At 35.0% G+C, this 17,833-nt stretch overlaps 1 pseudogene; it reads left to right on the top strand.

The window, feature by feature from the left end:
• The first annotated feature begins 4,409 nt into the window (after positions 1-4,409).
• LOC124989186 (protein LEG1 homolog) lies at positions 4,410-17,183 on the top strand (annotated as a pseudogene).
• Positions 17,184-17,833: the final 650 nt, after the last annotated feature.

Raw genomic sequence — 17,833 nt, 5'->3', positions numbered from 1 at the left:
TTTGATACAGGGTCTCACTAAATTACTTAGAGCCTTGCTAAGTTACTGAGCCTGGCTTTGAACTTGTGATCCTCCTGCCTCAGCCTCCAAAGTCATTGGGATTACAGGTATGTGCCACTGCTTCTGGCTTCTTCTTCTTTTAACGTAAGCACTCAATGCAATGAACTTTCCTCTTAGTACTGCTTCCATATTGCCCCAGAGTTTTTGATATGTTGTATCATTGTTTCTATTTGTTTCTAAAAATTTCTTGATTTCTTTCATCCATTCTTCATTGAAAAGAGCATTCTTTAATCTCCATGTATTTATATGGTTTCTATTATTTTGTTATGATGTTGAGTTCTAGTTCTATTCCATTATGGTTTAATATGGATGCATGGGATTATATTTCTCTCTATATATTTGTATTCGTTAAGACTTTGTGATCTAAAATATTGTCTAATTTGGAAAAGGTTCCACGAGCTGCTGACAAGAAGGTAAATTCAGACATTTTGAGGTGAAATATTCCATATGTGTCTATTAGGTCCACTTGATTATTTAGGTTGGGTATACCTTTGTTAATTTTATGCTTTGATAACTGTCTAGTAGTGATAGGGATATGCTGAAGTCACCCAGTATTATTGTATTGGGGTCTATTTGGTACTTAATATGAAGGAGTATAGTTTGAAAAATTTTTCGATGCACTAACATTTGGGGCATACATATTTGCTATTGTTATATCTTGTTGGATTGCTCCCTTTACTGGGATGTAATGACCTTCTTTGTCTCTCTTTCTCTCTCTCTCACTCTCCTTTTTTTTTTTTTTTTTTTTGTGGGGGTACCAGGGATTGAACTCAGGGGCACTTGACCACTGAGCCACTTCTCTAACCCCATTTTGTATTTTATTCAAAGAAAGGGTCTCATTGAGTTTTTTAGTGCCTCGCTTTTGCTGAGGCTGGCTTTGAACTCATGATCCTCCTGTCTCAGCCTCCCAAGCCACTAGAATTACAAGTGTAATCCACATGCCTGGTCTTTCCTTATCTCTTTTGATTAACCTCGCTTGAAATCAACTTTATCCGATACAAGTATGGCTACTCAAGCTTGCATATGGACTCTGTTTTCATGGAATATTTCTTTTTCCATCCTTTACCTTCAGCCTATGAGTGTCTTTGCCTATAAGATTAATTTCTTGCATTTTGCATATAGTTGGATATAGTTTTTTGATCCATTCTGTTAAACTATGTCTTTTAATTGGGGAGCTGAGACCATTTATATTCAGTGTTATTATGGATATGTGTTTGTGGTTTATTGCCATTTTGATATTTTGTTATGTATAATTCTGTCTCGATTCTCATTTAGCTGATTAGTCTTTTGTTGATTTTCATCTATTTGAGAGTTTTGGAATTTGTTTTTGGGTTCCTCACTGAGAAGTTTCTTTTTGGGAAATCATTGTAATGTTGACTTTGCTTTTATGAATTCTCCTTATTTATACTTATGGAAAGTTTTTATTTCCCCATCAAATATGAAGGAGAACTTTACCAGATCTAGCAGTCTTGATAGGTAATTGTTTTCTATGGAATCTCTTTCCAGGCCCTCCTGTTTTTAGTGTCTTAGTTGAGAAGTCAGATGTGAGTTTTATTGATTTGCCTCTATGTGTGAGTTGATGTTTCTCTCTTGCAACTTTTAATGTTCTCTCCTTATTCTCTACATTAGGCATTTTGGTTATGATGTGTCTTGGAGAAATTCTCTTCTGGTTAGGTCTATGTGAGATCCTTTATGACTACTCTATGTGGACGTCTATCTCCTTTCTGATATGGGAAATTTTTTAATTCTGTGATAATCTCATTAAAAATATCCCAATGCCTTTAGCTTGTTCTCCTCTAACCCATAGGTACTTAGATTTATTCTCTTGATGTTGTTCCAAAGTTCTCATATATTCTGATCATGTTCTACTTTCCCTTTATAGAATTCCGTGTACTCAAATTCATGTATCCTCTCTTCAAGGCCTGAGTTTCTGTCTTTAAGCACTGAAGTTTTATTTTCTATGTAATATAATATGTTGGTGGTGCTTTCAAGTGAATTTTAAATTTGATTAATTGTGTCTTTAATTTACAGGATTCCCGATTGGTTTCTTTTCAATATTTCTATTTCTTTGTTGACATGGTCTTTCATTTCCCATATTTGCCCTCCTAATTTATTCTTTAGATCTTCTTTTAGTTTATTGAACATTTTAATGATCAGTTTTTTATAATCTTTCTTTGGTATTTTATCCTCTTCTACATATGTGGAATCTTTCATTGGGAGATTATAAATTTTGGGGGGATTGTTTTGCTTGTTTCCTTATGTTTTCAGAGGTACTGAACTTTTGAATCAATTGAAATGCACTCCCCTTCCTCTTTCATATGCTCGTCCTTATGTGTGTAGTTCTTTTTTAGTCTAGGATTTCTCTCTGTTTGTGGCATATGAGTAGATGACAAGGAATGTGACCTGAAATTTCCCTATGGTTGGTCTTTATAGAGGTCTGGTTTTTGGTTGGTGTTTTTGTATCCCCAATTGTATGAGTTGAAGTGATGTGTAGGCTCCCATGGGGCTAGGTCATATGTGTGGTGAAAACCATCATTGCTTGGCTAAGTTTTGAGTACTTCTCAGCAACAGGATCTCTACTCTGTGGTCTTGAAGTATCCCAATTATTTCTAGCCCCTTTTAGAGGGAGAGGGAGCCAGCAGTATCACTAATTTTAGCCCCCTTCCATTCATTCCCCTTTGTGCTTCTTGTCTTCCTCTCCCCCTTTATTGTGGTTTAGCTTCCACATATCAGCAGCACATACACTTTAAGTGTCTGAAATGTTTGTGTTCTTAATGAAAAACACAATAGCAAGTTCTACCACTTCCTTTCTATATCAGGAAATTTTAGCAATTAATGATCAAGTGACTGTTGGGTGAATAATATGACAGGAATAATGAATTAAATTATGTCGAGGGATATCTAATCTGAACTATACCAGAAATGAACAGTACCATTGAAATGTTATGAAGAATATGGATATAGTTATTCTAATAATTGAGATTATCAAATGAATTGCTTTATAATGATGCAAATTGATTATGTGTGAATGAAACCCAAACTGTGATTGAAATGAGAGCAAGATTTTTTTTTAATAAGGTAAAAATTCATATCTAGGTAGTCAGGGCTATCTCATGTTCCCCATTTCTCTGGGACTCAGGGAACCTCCACTTTTTCATTCTGAAATCTTTAAAATTGTGCCTTGTGTTATGGATCAGGATTGAGGTTTATATTCCACAATTCAAGCCAAAATATGGAGGAAGGGAAGGGAAAGTGGTATGTACCCTCTACTTACCGATGTGTCTCAAAAGTTGTGGACACCTGTTTCTTATTTTTCACTGCTGTGATCAAAATACCTGATAAGAACAATTTTAAGGATGAAAAGTTTATTTTGAGCTCACAGTTTCAGAGATCTCTGTCCATATAGATGACTGAAACTACATTCCTGGTGGCCTGAGGTGAGGCAGAACAACAGAAAAGGAGTGTGTGGCAAAGGAAAGCATGGCAGGACAGAGCACTAGGAGAGAGAGGGCTCTACTCACCAAGAACAATATCAAAATCTGTCTCCCAAAGGCATACCCCCAAGGATCCACCTCCCTCAACCACACCCCACCTTCCTTCAGTTACCACCTAGTTAATCCCTATCATCAGATTAATGCACTGGTTAGGTTAAGGCTCTCATAACCCAACCACTTTACCTCTGAGCTTTCTTTCACTGTCTCATGCATGAGTTCTGCTTATGTCCTAGTGACCAGCACTTATTTACATGTTTGTTCACTGGAGAGCTAGTTAATTCTGTAAGACTATGTTCTCAGGTAAAGTTCTGAGATTCTTTTATTGAAAAGAATGCAGAAAGGAGATTGGGAAATAACAGCTTCTCCCACCACCAATAAACCAGTTTTATGTATTTGGACTACTTGTATATACTTTAAGCTTCTTTCTTGAAGTAAACACTGTATTATAACTGGTTCACACATAATATTTTAGTGCACCTTTTCACATTATTATAAATTGTAGTATTTCCATTTTCAATGATTCAGTATTTTCTGTGGACTATATAAGAGTATGTTAATGAGAGGGAGACATTGGTGATATAGTTTATAAACATAATGTAGGTTGATAAATTCTGGAAGACTTTGTGTGAACAGTTTTATCCAACCTGTTAAAACAAGCCTACTGAAAAGACAGCAAAACTCCAGTTCTCTTAAATGTCAAATAATATACCAATTTCCTCTACATCTCTGCCTTATCCAAAAAGAACAAAAAAGAATGCCAAGTGGTAGTAAGATATGATGTAAGAAAATAGTGTAACTTCCTCCTCGTTCTATAATAAAAGTCCTGCCACAACCTCAGTCTCTAGCTTTGGCACCATGGCTTTCTTTCCTTCCTGGGTCTGTGTACTAGTTGGTTCCTTTTCTTTTTCTTTAGCAGGAGATTTAAATTTCTCACGTCTGTATCCCCCTTTGTGGAAGGAGAGTCCTGGTCAGTTCAGTGACTATACAGTGGAGAATGGAATATACATTATTGATCCCTGGGTATTCCCAGAAAGACTGGGGATGTATAAAATTCTATTGAACCAAACAGCCACTTATTTTGAAAAATTTGCTCCAGAAAATGAACAAAACCTTTTATGGGATTGCCTGTGCAACATGGTTGGCAATATAGTTCAGGTAAGGAAGACTGCTATTTTTATTCTCTCCATCTATCAATATTATCACAAAACATTTAGAAAATAGAACTTTTATATAGTTCAGATAAGAAAGACTACTATTTTATTCTAATTATATATCTCTCTATATATCCATGAAGTATTTGAAAAATGGGACTCTGCGAATCTTATATGGATTTTTGAAAATTAGATCTTTTACTTCCCTCTTTCCCCCCCATAACCATTTTTCTTCTCTTATGGATTATCCTTCCCTTATGGATTATCTGTTCCTACCAGAAACTTCAGTGAGACATAAGGCATAATGACCAGCCTCAAACACTCATTATATCTAATCTGTTGAACATTTTACAAATATTTACTAAACTCCTACTAAGTGGTACATTCCTTTCTAAGCACTGGGATGAATGGAATAGTGAAGGGAATTTACATCCAAAACAGAACACAATGCCATGTTAGTTTGAACTTCTCAAGTTTTAGTTGCGGTTACCTGATTGTGGATATGAAGACATAAATACACATTGTTTGTAGGCTCATTCTCTCAAAGCGATTGCACCCTCTTGGAAATAAGACACCTTCCAGTGCATATAAAGAAGGTATGTGCCATGAATATTATTGACTTTTTTACTCTTTGCGAGTATTGCTTCCATAAAATTTATCAGGAGGTAGAGAAAGCAGTAATTCATATTTTGTGAATATTTACAAAAGCAAAATATCTAGGACCTATAATTCAAAGGTCAAAATTTGTAGAATGGTTAAAAAAATTGATTGAAAGGTGGGAAATAAAAGATAAAGAGCAATACTAACACCAGTAATTCAGAGATAAATGTCAGGAATTTAGAATGAGGAACGATGAAGAAAGGAGCTACTGGTCTTCATTGCAAGGTCATAGTAGTATTAGATCTTTTAAAACCTTGAACAAATATGATTTTAATAAAATGAAAATTAAATAAGAAAAATGTGCATCTACAAATAAAATGTTTCTAGTTAAGTGATGGTCATACTTCATTTTACACTGTGGATGATAAATGCACAGTGTGCATGTTTGCTCTTTTCTAGGCAGATTAGCTGATCCCAGCCGAAGGACAGACTGTGGTTATGAATCTAATCATCTGTGCATCTCTGTGGACAGTTGGTGGGCTGGTAGGTTCACTTTGAGAACAAAAAAAATATTATCCTTCCACCTCAGAAAGTATTCAACCTAAAATTATAGGGTCAGCAATAAAACAAAAATAGTTTGTTCCTTTTGAAAAATAAATCTACATTACCAGGGACCCAGTGATCTTTGCGTTACGTTATAGAATTTAAAAGTCACAATGCCCATAATTTTTTAGGACACATTTAGCTTTTCACAGAAGGATTGAAACAAATAATTACAAAGGTCAGTGGCCTCTGAGTAAGCAACAAAGGCAGTTAGATGTCAGGCCTCAAAAGTGACAGGGAATCTTTGGAATAAGGAAGGCCGAAAAGAGTGAGACCAAGACAATAATGCTTTTTAATTTTGTTCCTAGCATATTTGATAATATTGAAACTCATAATTTTGTCAGAAGTAAATACCAACTGTACTTCATTTTATCAATCAGTAATCTACATTTTCAGTAGTATACTTAATGCTACAATCATCAGAAATTATTTTCTAATTATTTGATTTTTTTGTTTTAGTTGTGAAATTAATTTGCACAATTATTTCTTAGAAGTCTTCCCAATAATTAGAATGAAGATCACATCAAATTTCACTTCCTCAGAGTGACACTCATAGTATGCACTCCTATGTATTTTCATCATAAACTGAACCAATCTTAAGCACTCACAAATAATCATGCCCACAGATCTGGCATTCAACCTTTATCTTGCTCAGATTGGCTTAGGAGTTTGGAGTATCAGGCTGCTATGCTAGGACTGCATTCACAAACATTGTTTATGATGAAAAATATTTTTTAACACTGATTTCCAGTGGGTAATCAGTATAAGTCTAATATATAACTAAATCAAAGCATTTAAGTCTACTGCTATAGTAAGAATCTGTAGGTAGGAATTTTAAAGAGTCTTATTTGATTGTCAGTCCAATTGTTATTGTTCTAATTATCTCTTGCCAAAACTCATCCAAAAAATCTTGGTTTAAAGACATAGTGACATCATATCTACAAATTAAACATAATATCTATTTACCAAAGCTACTGTTAGAATTCTGTTAGAATATTTTAGAAGAGATATAACTCATAGTACAACCTCAGTGATAGGTTTTAAACCTTTCTCTAGACAGTTTGATAGTTTTCTTCCTTTTCAAATGTAGTGCTTTAAAATTAATATTACCAAACCCATTAAAGTTACTTTAGTTTAAAACACAAGGTCAAGAACTTTAACCAATATATATACATGATCAGAGCATTATGAACAAAGATATGTTCAAGTTTATATAGATATATGATCCTTAGTGGGATTTTGTTCAGTAATTTTTCTTAGTCCTTAAATTTTACCCATTGCTTTAGGATCTGGGAGTTTTTTCCTTAATGACTTAGGGCCTTGTTAGAAATATATGCTTTGAGATTTGCTAGTGCTTCATGTAATAATAATGAGCCTTTTGTTCTTACAGATTTAAATTATTTTCTTTGTGTATTACCTTTCCTTGCTGCGGTTGATTCTGGCATACTGGGGATATCATCAGACCAAGTCAGGCTTTTACCACCACCTATGGATCAGAAGAGGTTTTGCTATGATGTGTCTGGCTGCCTTTTATCCTTCCCCAAGGCAATGAACAAGTGGAGTGACTTTTACAAGGTTCCTTCTTTAAATGTTGTATTTTGTAATTTTAAGACATGGCAAAATAATCTCTTTTGTTGTACAGGTTTCTTTGTCTAGGGTTTTTGTGCTTTGTGTAATAGTTTTCTTAACATGACACTGTATATTGATAATGCTTGATATAGTAATAACATATGTTGCAATAGGACATTGCCTGTCATCGGCACACATTGTCCCAGTATAGCGCCAACATAAAATTTACCCATTCTTCACACCTCAAACAAATGACACCACAAATAGTGAGCATACAGCAATATTTTGATACAGGTGAAGGGGCTAGCATGGTAGATTAGAACTCTAAGTCAACTGAGAGATTTTAGGAAGAATGTGATTATAGAATTGGTTTTAGATCAGTTGTAATTCTCATAGCCCTGTTGTGTTATGGCAGTGAGATGTGTTGTGAAGGTATCAAGGAAGACAACCAGAGATTGGACATGAGATATCATGTTTATTGAAAAATGGTTACAGGGAGATCTAGTGGCAAGTGGCTGAATAGCTGTTTCACCAGAAAGTCCAGTGGTGATGGGTTGGACAGGTACACCTCTGCTCCACACAGTACTTCCAGTGCCTTACCAGAAAGTAGGGCTTCTTGTGTGTATATATATATATATATTTCCTTGGCTGTGATTTTTGGGAATAGAAAGGGGCATTCAGGGACATGGTATTTTATTGTTGCCTTCTGTTTAAGGATGACACACCACTCATCTTCTTTCAACTAAACTAAAAACTGATCACATATGGGTAGAGAAAAACAATTATATGGTGTTCTGAACTAAATATTCAGTGATCAAAACAAAATACATTGGCGAAACATAGATATGGACTAAAATCCATGATGAAAAGATACATTTATTAGTTCTTTCGAAGGCTTATTAATTGCTTTATGTATATTTAAATTTAACTTTCAAGCAAAATTTTTCTTCTCGCTCTTAAGATTTTATGGTAATTTTAATAATGGTGGGGGGAAAATGACAAAAAAGACTCCTGGTCTGTATGAAATGTGGATTCTTTGAAGATATTTGAAGTTCATTTCTTCTAGATGTGGGTGCTTTACTAACTGTAAAGCATCTTTTTTGCCCTTTACAAGGGTTAGACACTAATGGTCTTACATATATTAATTTTTAGAAACATTTTCATTTCATGTGGAATATCACTCAATTATGTATCTGAACCAGTTGAACTTCAGGGAGGGGAACTGTTAGAGTTGCTTAAATACTAACAAGTTTCTCCTCTTTAGTATGTGGTTTCACCTTCTAGTACCTTTGATGACCTACTGAAGTACTTATGGGATGCACATATCTTCACCTTGACTAACACTCTCAACACATTTGAAGATAGGTAAGAATGGATCCAAAGTCATCTCTCTTTAATATGCTGTGCTGAATGATTTTTGTCTTTTTTTTTTTTTTTTTTTTTTTGGTACCAAAGATTGAATCCAGGGGCGCTTAACTACTAACCCATATCCCCAGCCTTTTTTGTATTTTATTTAGAGAGAAAGTCTCACTGAGTTGCTTAAGGCCTCACTAGATCGCTGACACTGGCTTTGAACTTGTGATTCTCCTGCCTCAGCCTCCAGGCTGCTGGGATTCCGAGTTTATGCCACTGCACCCGGCTGATTTTTGTCTTATTTATACTGTTTTCTTCTTGTAGAGTGATGATTTTCATTCTTAATATTAGATAATAGATCTAACAATTGGCATTATAGTGATGAGATGTAAATATTTTAGCATGACCTAGCATAGAATGTCTTGTATAATGAGGGCCAAAATATGAGAATAAAGGTTGTATTTTAAAATCACATCCATGAAATGAATTTTTCTAAGTGTAAAAAAACAAAACAGAATCATGAATATGTGGATGATTTTTATTGCTTTGGACCTAGATAAATGGTATAAACATACATGAGTAACTATCCGCTGGCATCATGGTTAGCACACATGAAACTCTAGAAGATTGTCAAGCCACTCCACATCCTGAACACAGACAAGCAGGAGTAAGAATGACTTGAGTTAGGAAGTGAATGGCACCATCTAGGGGGTGAAATCTACCATCTATAGTATGGTATGAGGCAAAAACCTAGATATGGCAGAAACAAAGAAAGGGCTTCAATGGTGGTAAACAAGTAGATACATATATCTACTTGCCTAGGCAGCAATTTCTGATTCCTTCATATTTCACTCACTCCTGTTTTTTTCCACTTACTATCACTAAAGGTAAAAGCCTCCATCATAGGGAATTTCCTTCTCTTCCTATTGATTCAGTTTCAAAACTGGGCATTAGATTAGGCAATGAAGGAGTTTAATCCCTTGGCAGTGTCTGTGATATAATCTGAGTTACACCCATCCCCGCAGCTGGGACTCAATTGTTGCTTCTGGGTGATGACGGGAAACACTTGAGATTATTCCTGTGCGTGGTGGATCTTGAGTGTTGACAGTAAACCTTGATATTTTGATTGACAGTAAATGATTGTTATGGTTTTTTTTTTCATTTACAGATTTTTCATGTTTATATCAAAAAGTAAATAAATAGAAAAATATAACTTTGGACATAGAAAACATGAATATTTTGAATATTTAAAATTTATGAAGGGTTGAAGAGATAGCTCACGGGTAGAGAACCTGCATATATGAGGCCCTGGGTTTGATCTCTAGCACTGAAATAACGCAACAACAAAAATTTGTGGTGATTAAAGATTTTTTTAGATATATTTTCTTTCCCTAACAAACTTAGATATTCAAGTAGCTTGTATTTATTCCTATTTATGCAATGGAATTATGTGTGGGAAAAAAATCACATTTTTTACATGTACATGACAGAATAGTCTATTTTGACTTATTGTACATACATGGAGTGTAACTTATTCTAATTAGGATCCTATTCTTGTGGTTGTACATGATGTGGAGTTACCCTGGTTGTGTATTCATATATAAGGAGGAGAAAGTTATGTCCAATTAATTCCACTGTCTTTCCTATTCCCTTCCACCCTCAGTTCCCTTCATTCCCCTTTGGCAGATTTTTTTAAAAAATTGTTCCAAAATCACATAACATGAACTTTTTGGTGAGTAGATTTAAATTTGTGCATGACTATTTTGATCACCAGGAAATAACTTAAAAAGTATTTATTTAATGGGTAATTAACAGAATCCCATCTTCACTGATTACAACAAAGACACTGTTTTTGATCAACACATTCTATTTCTTGAACTTCTTGTCTTTTAACTTTCCCTTTCCCTTAGGCATCAATAAATTTCCTTGTAAATAAAATTTTAAACAGCATAATTTTAAGAAAAAGAATAAAGAATTAAGTACATTTTAATGTAATAATAAGTAAAAGAAACTGTACTAAATACTCCCACGTAATAAAACTCATTTCAAAATCATTGCTTTTACAAGATAATGAATCTGTTCCTGAGTGTTTGGTACACTGCTCAAAATCTCACAGTGAATGACAGGACAGGTATTCAAATTCCCTAATTCACCAGTTCATCTTCTTACCCTGCATGCTGCACAACCTAAAATGCACAGGTTTTGCAAACTGCATTCACAGATCAATTCCACTAAGGTTTTCTCTTTTTCTTAAAAGCTAAATTGAGAACTAAAAATATGCTTGAACATTTGCAAGGTATAATAAGTAGAAATGAATGGAGCAAAAGTAAAACCCAAGAAACACTTCTTTTTATGAGGAATCTTTCAATCCTAAGAAGAGATTAGTCACAGCTGCCAGGTTAGAGGACAGGTGAGTGTAAGCAAGGTCCCCTTCCCCCCGGGAATGAGGAAGGACTGTCCTTGGAGGTGGCCTGCTGATCCTGCTGCAGAAATCTTTCCTTCTTTCTGTTTATTTTCAACTGAACTCATGTGTGATTTTTAAAAAAAAAAAGTTACTTTAGGTTGTAATTATATACTTTTTATATGCTAATGGTTTAAAAGTCAAATAGTTTGATATTCACTTTCTTTAAAAAAATGAACACCACAACTGTATTCAGAGAGATCATCACTATTACTACATATTATTCACTATTTGTGCATTTACTATGATATTTCTAAAACATAATCCTATAAGAAGTTTCATCTTCCTCATATTTGGGCATTATGCTGGGAACTAGTGGTCTAACTCACATCATCTCCACAGCACATGCCAAGCCATTCTCAACCAGCCCTCTGTAGAGTGGATGAGTAGTTTATGCTGATGCTCAGAGTTCACATTATTTTGGCTGTAATCACTTCTCACATCTTTGGCCTGGAATAAACTGTACACTGGTACTTTTCCTCATCATCTTAATTCCTTTAGAGCCGATCATGGCCCAGGGTGTTTGATTTCTTTGTAGTCCATTCATGTAACACTACTCTACTTCACATCAGCAAGCCAAGGACCTGTCTTCTCAAGTTGCTCAAAGCCTCAAGAATCCCATCCATAGCCTCTTCTTAAAGAACTCTGTTTCAGAGCCATTTATTGGCACTGATCAATGATCCTGTGATGTCTCCTGCTATGCTGCTGGAGATTCTCTCTGCCTATTTTGTGGTGTATCACCCGGGATCTTTGTATGTAGGACACTCTATTTGCTCACATCTCCTGCTTTCTAGGTGATGTCCTTCCCTTCCACTATGATGAGTTGACTCAGGGCAGATGCAGGGACCCTCTGCTCTACTGGCTCCAGGGTAAGGAGCAACAGGTCCCCTGGAGCTGGAAGCAATCTGTGTGCATGCTTTCCTGTGCTCTTTCCATCTCCCAGACTCCAGCCTCTCCCTTCTCCCCACCTTAAATTAGCGGAATTGTACAGAATATCTCAGTATTAGTTCTCTATCCAGGCTCCAAATTGTGTCACTCCCTTCCTGTTTTCTGAGTATGTTTCTTGCTATTGTCATTTTAATGGGAGCTTTGGTGGGTTACAAACGTATAACTGTTACCAATGGCATTTTTACTCAAAATCCTTTAGTTTGAACATTCTCTTTTGTTGTTAATTTGGATCATTTAAGAATACTTCAGGGGGCTGGGGATAGAGCTCAGTGGGTAGAGTGCTTGCCTAAGGCCCTGGGTTCAATCCCCTACACTGCTAAGAAAAAAAAAGAAAAGAAAAAAAGAATACTCCAGGTGTATTATGGATAAATTTATAGGTAGTCTCACTATTAATTCAGGTTACAATATGTATATTGTACTAATCCACCTCACTTGAGATTTCAATAATAGCTCTTCAGGCCGTTTGGATCTGTCTAAAGGCCTACTGGTAAAAGGCAAACCTCTTAGTAATGACTACCATGGAAGATTCCAAATGTCTTTTCAGGTGTCTTCTCATTTGTTAATCTACCAGTTGAGGAGACTTCTGGTTGTCAAGTTCTATGAGCCCTGTTTTGGATATTCTAAGTGGTTGACAGTTGCTGAAATACTATAACAATGTATAGAGTAAGATCTCTTGGTTTGGATTTTCACAGATCTAAATTTTAAACCCTGACCTGGGTATCCAAAGAGCAATAAACACTTTACTCATTTTTGAAATGGCGATAGTAATAGTACATGCTACACTGAGTAATTTTGGCGATTAATTGAGAAACACATGCATCAAGCTTAACAAACCACTGCACATGGGATACATTCAATATAAAGTACTGAATATTACCAGAACAAGAGGCAGGGAGAACAGTAGTAAAGAATGTGGGTTTGAAAGGCATACCGTCAAAATTAAAACCTGGCTCTGCAATTTTTCATATATGTGACCCAGTGTTTTGTTAGCTTCATTAGGATAAACAAGAAAAAGAAAAGTGACACCAGGACCCACACTATTAAATCTCAGTGGCATACCATGGTGTTTCCTGCTCACATGTGTGGGTTCAGCAGGGGGCTCTGCTGGTCCTTCCTGGCCTCACTCTCAGGTGGGCTGACTCTTACCACCCCCAGCAGGAGTGACTGGGGAAGCTCAGCTCTGATGCACTTGTCTCCTTCATCCTGTGGGTTGGGGCATTGTCCATGATGGTGGCAAAGTTGTAAGACAGACATCAAGTATGAAAATCCATTTCAAGCTTCTGCTTCATCAAGTCAGTTAATACCGTATTGTCCAAATCAAGTCAAATGACTGAGCCAGGGGAAGGAGTTTCTGTGTCTGACCAGATATAGGGAGAAGGGGTCCTGGAAGTTATATGACAAAGATAGGATTATAAAGTTATAGGGAGTAGGGAAGAATTGGGGCCACAGCTGTAACCTACTACACTCTGGTAAACAACCTTAGAATCTTATCAGTTACTTTCTTTAGCCCAAAATACTAAGAAGTGTTTTTTTAAGTGATACTATTCTAATACTCTGTAAACTATGTAAATTCCAATCAAATTCTGGTCTTGGATTAGCTAGTTCACACATACTTATATTTTTTTATTTGAGAACCATAAAGTTTATTTATTTAGTTTCAACCACATTCTGTCTCACTCATTAGATCAACTGACCACTGAATCATTCAGCCAAAGAATTTGAAAAGGTTTCTATTAAATTTCATTTCTGCTCATGCACCTTTTCTGTACTGAACTGGTGTCTTCATTCTCTTTCCTCTCCCACATTTCTGACTTCTTTACAATTTACCTTTCTTTTTTCTTTTCTTTTTTTGCAGTACTATGGAGTGAATGCAGGGGTGCTCTAAATTGAGCTACTTGCCAGACCTCTATTTGTAGTAGATAGGGAATCAATAAATTGCTGATGGTAGCCTTGAACTTTCTATCTTCCTGCCTCAGTCTTCTGAGTGGTGCAATTTCTTTAATACACTCTTAGTAGGGCTTAGGGGACCTTGCTCAAAATCCTTATGAATTGGCATTTCTTTTCCTTTCATTTTTCTTTGATAGACAACCGTGACATGTCATGGAGTATTGAATCCCAACACAACACTTGCCATCAAGGATCCATGTCTGTCTACTCTACAGTGTTCAGGCTGGGGGAAGGGAGAGTCTGTCAGAATGGTCCCCAAGGAGACAGGTTGTGTCCTCTGGGTTATGTTATGGTTTACTTACTACCTAGGAGCATAATGTAAACATCTTATATTTTGTGGATCCTACATATGTGCTGTCGAAATAAAATTAGATGGTCTAACTTCTGGAAATTAGAATATAATCTAATGTTAAAACAAAACCTCAAATATGTGTATGTGCTGTCAAAATAAAATTAGATGGTCTAACTTTTGGAAATTATAATCTAATATTAAAGCAAAACCTCAAATATGTGAATGTTGCCATGGGAATAGGCAAGAGTGGAAAGTCATTGATTTTGATTTAGGTGGGCTGGAATACTTGTGGAGGAAGTCTTATTTGTGATGAGACGTGAAAGAGATTGTTCCTGGTGAACCAAGTGGGGAGTGTACAGCCTTTTAGGAGAACAAAAATGTTTGCAAAAGTCGTTCAGTGTATTTAAATAGTTCATCGGGACAGGAACTGTGAATTACATAGTTATAAAACTATTTTCTGTAGTTATTAGTCCTCCAGATCAGCAAGAAACTTAAGCTTTGAAGACGTTTTCCTCTAAGAGCACAACTTTTAAATTCCAATTACTTAGAAAATTGGACATGACAATCTGGCCTCTATCCTAGGATGATCAATGTTTTGGGGACTTCATGACTAAAGGAAATCAACAGTTTCCTAACATGTCTCAGTTCAGTAATAATTTTGATTTAGACCTTTGATATCTTTCTCTACATTGCCAGAGAATATTATTTAAACATGTTTTATATGGTTATTTTAATATTTTTGAGTATAATACGCTTAATTTAAATATATAAAATGCAAAGTAAAATATTAATAACAAATGGAAAGATTCTTCCCAGACTACATTTTAACTATGCATCTTCACATCTCCTGAAAGATGGATAAAAATCATCATATTAAAATCCATTTTCTATATCATGAATTTTGTAGAAAGAAATAATCTTTTCTTAAGGAAGTGAGGTTGAAATTCTGAGGTGATTAATCATAATTAAATACTTTTTCCATTTGTCTTTTAGATATGTCTATTATTCTGAAAAAGAAGTAAAATTTGAGAAAGACTGGTCTGTTGCTGTGGAGTATATAGGTGTAGCCCGCATTCCTACAACCTTGATCAGAGTACATGAGTCCCAGAAGGGTCTGCCACCACGAATCCTCAATAAAACAGACACAGTCCCTGAAATCAGTGACTTTACTACTCTTCAGAATACAGTGCTGTTGGGCCTAAATGTTCTTAGCTCGGTGAATAAACTTACAGGTAAGAATTTTAAAAGAATACTTCACAAAAATCAAGACAATGTTGAACTGTCATTGTTAAGCTAATTAAATCAGAAGTATAGATATCATGACATATACTCCAAAAATAAATTTTTTTTTTTTTTTTTTACGGTGCTGGAGATTGAACCCAGGGCCTTGTGCTTGCAAGGCAAGCACTCTACCAACTGAGCTCTATCCCCAGCCCCAAAAAGAAATTTATGATTTCCTATGATTATACTTTACATTTCATTAGGAATAATCACCGTATGACCATTGATAACAGTGTTCCTTACCCTCATGTCCTGTCCTTCCGTCTGCAGTCCATATTGAAACTTGGAGTCTGCATATCAACTAAAGCACACTTTCGTTCAATACACCCCTATATACTCCTTATTTTGCTCATCAGAACTTTTCTTTTTTTAAACTTTGTACTTTGATCTTAAAAATTTAAAGAATATAAGAGAATTTCAAAAGCAAACTTGCCACAATTAATGAAATTACTAGCAATTTGACTTCTCTGAGTTTCTTTGATCCAATATTTTTATTCATGGAACAAGTTCTTGCCTCATTACTTCAAATGCTGAGATCTCTAGGAGAGTGAAAGCAGGACTGTATAATTACAGATTTGAAACTTATCATTTCATCCTTATTATCCATTCATGTACTAAGCCACTGACCCAAACTAAAAGCATAATTATAATAGTGTTTTCAAAGCAAAAAGTTTGAATCTGAAAGCATATAAATAAATAAAGCAAACAAAACATGAATAAATTACATTTTTGTTTTTAAAAAACCCAAATGCGTTACTTGGATTAACAAAAAATATCCAGACAGTAGGGTCATGATGCAATTCAAGTTTTTTCTTAGAAGTTTCCTCAGGAATCAGGGCTCTAGTTAGACATTGTCAGTCACAGGTAGCTTTCCTTTATACAGCAAGTAGTGAACCAGGTCTCTTTCCATATATGGGAAATCTTTCTTAGAGCTTTATAACAGAAAACGGGTCAATTCCCCTCATTATGTTTGATAGATATGAAGCATTTCATTTAATGAATGTACCGCAACTATGAGCATTAGTTTTTATTTTAAGTTATTGTCAACACAACAGTGGTATTCTACATATATTTTTCTTGTATAATTTATGATTTCACCACTAAATTCACAGAAAGAATGAAATAAAATTGGTAGGTCAAATATGCCAAATAATATTACCTATAATGCAATGGTGAAAGCCATGTTTATTTCTATTAGTATAATTGAAGATATTACTACTAATTAGTAAAAAGAAAATGAAAGAAATTTGATTGATCACGTATCCAAATGGAACTAAACCAAGTTTGCAGAGTTCATACAAAATAATTTTGTTATTCTTCCAGGTTCATTTTCTTTGACTTCATGGAAAATTTTAATGAATACACAAGATTCAAGGAAGCAAGTTCTAGAGGTTTTTGACAAACTTTTTGCAGTACCTAATTAAAAACTTCCCCAAATAGTCAATGAATTAAAAGTCAACCACTATAACTTTTTGACAATTAGTAATTTCGAACAAATAAATATGATCACAACCATGTAGTCTTGCCATTTCTGGTGATTTAGATTTATGCTCACTTGTTAAGAATTTGTCCATGCATTCCTACAAGAATTCAAATTAATACTATGATTTTTCTGCTGAAGAACTATTGATTTTTTAAAATTCACCAATACTTAAATTTTAAGATCTAAGGAGATTGCATGAAGCTACCAAAAGAATCATCATTTAATTTATAAAAGTTGTTATACTTCTATGGCTCTTTTGGCATTATCCTGTGTCTCATAATTTCATGAAACTTGGAGGAATATAGTTTGTTAATTTATAACTAAAATCCAGAAAAATTTGAAATAAAATTCTGAAAGTTAAGTTAAATGAATAAAACTCATAAAACTGAACTGGCAAAGAGTACACTGATTCATCATTTTTTTCCTGCGAGGTTTTGCTGACCTCAAGTTTACCTGATAGAGTTTCCCTCTTTGACTTCAGAGTCACGTTTGTCAGGATTGCTCTCTTTAGGGGGAAAGGATGCACTGGCCAGGACATGGTGATATCCGGCTGACATGAAACTTTTATAAAAAGGCTTTGCTAAGGGTTAC

Source organism: Sciurus carolinensis, chromosome 7 (genome assembly GCF_902686445.1).
Source record: "Sciurus carolinensis chromosome 7, mSciCar1.2, whole genome shotgun sequence".
Lineage (NCBI taxonomy): Eukaryota > Metazoa > Chordata > Mammalia > Rodentia > Sciuridae > Sciurus > Sciurus carolinensis.
This window is presented reverse-complemented; position numbering and strand designations above follow the sequence as displayed.